The sequence below is a fragment of the Peromyscus eremicus genome, chromosome 3 (genome assembly GCF_949786415.1).
Source record: "Peromyscus eremicus chromosome 3, PerEre_H2_v1, whole genome shotgun sequence".
In the NCBI taxonomy this organism is placed as follows: Eukaryota; Metazoa; Chordata; class Mammalia; order Rodentia; family Cricetidae; genus Peromyscus; species Peromyscus eremicus.
Window position 1 is genome coordinate 14,740,585 of NC_081418.1, and position 3,357 is coordinate 14,743,941.

The 3,357-nt window shown below is 41.5% G+C and overlaps 1 pseudogene; it reads right to left on the reverse strand.

The window, feature by feature from the left end:
• Positions 1-356: 356 nt before the first annotated feature.
• Positions 357-704, reverse strand: LOC131905645 (large ribosomal subunit protein eL30-like; annotated as a pseudogene).
• Positions 705-3,357: the final 2,653 nt, after the last annotated feature.

Consider the following 3,357-nt stretch of genomic DNA (forward strand, 5'->3'; position numbering starts at 1 on the left):
GGCATCTTCTCATGCTGTTTCTCATCGTGGCGGCTGGCAGTGTCTCTGACTCAGCCTTTCACTTCCCAGCTTTATTCTCCTCCTTGTCCCGCCTATACTTCCTGCCTGGCCACTGGCCAATCAGTGATTTATTTATTGACCAATCAGAGCAACACATTTGACATAAAGACCATCCCACAGCACCACTTTCTTTCTTTCTTTCTTTCTTTCTTTCTTTCTTTCTTTCTTCTCTCTCTCTCTCTCTCTCTCTCTCTCTCTCTCTCTCTCTCTCTCTCTCTCTCTTTCTTTCTTTCTTTCTTTCTTTCTTTTTTTAAAGGAGCTCTGGTAAAGTTTTATTAAAGAAAAACTTTCCCGGTTTACTTTTCACCAGTCTGTTCTGGCATGCTTCTAATAATATCAGAATCACCTGGGTCAATGATAGCCAGTGTGCATACTCTATAGTATTTTCCACATGCTGTGCCCAATTCAATGTTATTGCCACTGTAGTGATGAACACCAGTTTTAGCCAACATGGTATAGTATTCTATTTCAGATTTCCTCAAAGCTGGACAGTTGTTGGCGAGGATAACCAATTTCACTTTGCCCTGTCTGATCATCTTCAGAGTCTGTTTATACCCCAGCACGTACTTTCAACTTTTCATAACAAGTTGGAGCCTAGAGTTGATCGACTCCAGAGACTTTTTTGTCTTCTTTGTGGCCACCATCTTCCTATCTTAGGTGCAGGACAGCCCCCAGCCAAGACCCAAAAGCCACTTTCTAAAGAAAGAAAAATGACCTGATCTGAGATATCTTGGCAAAGAAGTAACAAACTGAGATTTTCTGTAACACAAATTCCTAAATCGTCTTAATAAAAACCCCAGAACCTGATACTGGAGTAAATGCTAAAAGATCAGAGAGACAAAGGAACAAGCTATTGCCATGTCTCACCTCTAGGACTCCTCAGCCTGAAAAGCCTCAGCCGATAGGCCTCTAGCCGAATGAGTTTTCTCAGCCAAAAAAGCTTCAGTCAAAAAAACCTCTAGCTGAAAGGGACACTTCTGCGGAAAAGCCTTTAGATCCTGTCTCCTCACGCCTTATATACCTTTCTCCACCCAGCCATCATTTCCTGGGATAAAAGGCATGTGTGCTTCCCAGTACTGGGATTAAATGTGTGTGCCATCACTGCCTAGCTCTGTTTTCTCTCCTAGACTGAGTAAATCTCATGCAGTCCAGGGTGGCTTTGAACTCACAAAGATCCAGATGGATCTCTGCCTCCTGAGTGCTAGGATTAAAGGTTTGTGCCACCACTGCCTGGCCTCTATGTTTAATCTAGTGGCATGTTCTGTTCTCTGGTCTTCAAGCAAATTTTATTAGGGTACACAAAATATTACAATTTTCTCTAAAAAATCAAGAAAACAAGTTTAATAAATACTACTAATACTGTGCCCAATGGAGGAAAGAGTGACAATCTGCATCATTGGTGCCTAATAAAATAGCCAATAAGAAGATGAGGTTCACTGGGCATGGTGGCATGAACCTTTATTTCCTGTACTCACAAAGGCACAGGCAGTCAAAACTCTGAGAGTTCAAGATCAGCCTGCTCTACGTAGTGAGTTTCAGGACAGCTAGAGCTACATAGTGAAGCCCTGACTCAAAAAAAAAAAAAAAATTGAAAAGGGGTGGTTTAGAGATAAGGTTCAACTAAGGTTCAGAACAGTGCCTGTTTAATGAAGATGGCTAATTTTAGATATACACATATTTATTTCACAAAGATATTTTAAGTTCATAGGGGGATATATTGGAGCTTTGTTCATTCCAGGCACATATATATTGTATGTACGAGGCTACATGTAAAGAATCTTTTTCTAGCACATATGGTAATACACTCAGAAACATCCATTAAGAATTTTATTGGTTAGGTAGGAGTAGTACAGGTCATGCAACAATGACAGCGGCCAGGAGAGGAGAAAATGGGTTTTCAAGGATGCTGTCAGGGAGGTTAATGGAACACATGCAAAATGAAAGTGGAAAGAGTTTGGGGCAGAAGGGAACAGGCTTGGAGGAAAGCGGAGTGATTGGGAGAAGGAGATCAAGAATCAACAAAATCAAAGTATGTATGAAAATGCTATAAGGAGCCCTGCTGCTCTTATCTCTGATGGGTGATGCCGTTTTGTGTGCTGTGAAATTGTGTTGCTCTGATTGGTTGATAAATAAAGCTGTTTGGCCAATGGTGAGGCAGAATAAGGTTAGGCAGGACATTCTAACTAGAGAGAGAGGAAGGAGAAAGACAAAGCAGGCAGATGCTGCTATGAGAAACAAGATGTAAAGGTACTGGTAAGCCACAAGCCACATGGCAGAGTATAGATTTATAGAAATAGGTTAATTTAAGATATAAGGACTAGCTAATGAGAATCCTGAGCCATTAGGCCATATCATTTGTAAATAATATAAGCCCCTGTGTGTTTACTTGGGTCTGAGCAGTTGCAGGACCAGGTGGGACACAGGAATTTTATAAGTGGCTATGGGGCCTTGGTACCAGGTGAGCAAAGGAAAATTTCCAGCTACATATCTTGATTGCTGTCCTTTTTTTAAAGTAAGAATTTTAGACAGTGAGCATGAAGATAATCCTTTTAACACATTTATTTCCTCCTTCTAGTGCATCAGTCCCTTCACCCCCACCCCCATACACACATGCAGACACACACACACACACACACACACACACACACACACACACATCATCTGCATTCACAGATAGACATAAGCACCTCAGAGGAAAGTGACTGAAGTGGAAACGTACAGCAGACTGCACAGTGTGTGATGATCTAGCCTCTAAACTTCCTCTGTTGCTCCTGCCAAGGTGGCTGATATGCTAAAGTATGGGGAAGGGAGGAGTCTGTGGGAAGAGGTGCCCTGCAGCTCTGGAGCATCTAAAGTCTCAGTAAGACTCTCCCCTGTAAACCGCATCTCCCTCAACAGAGTCACTGACCATCTGCTGGTGTAATGGACTACCACGGAAAACTAGTTGATCTTAATTGCACCTCTGTGTAATGTTTCTCAGGAAAAACAAATACAAGCTGATTCTCCAATTTACCAATTCCCCCCACTGATGCTTTCCTGGTGACTCTTCACTAAACCTTAGACACTGGCTTGTCAAATCAATAACACAGAATAAACGTCCTAACTTCCCTATTTCCCTAACTCCTCCTTTCTACTATAATTTTAGATCACTAGAAAACACAGGGATTTTTCTGAAACCAGCTAGACAAACTAAAAAAAATTCCTTGAAGTTGCTACCCCACAACATCAAAAGGAAAATAAACCCAGGGATCTTTGTCTTTTTCCTCACAATAAAAAGGAATGTTATTTCATCTCCCC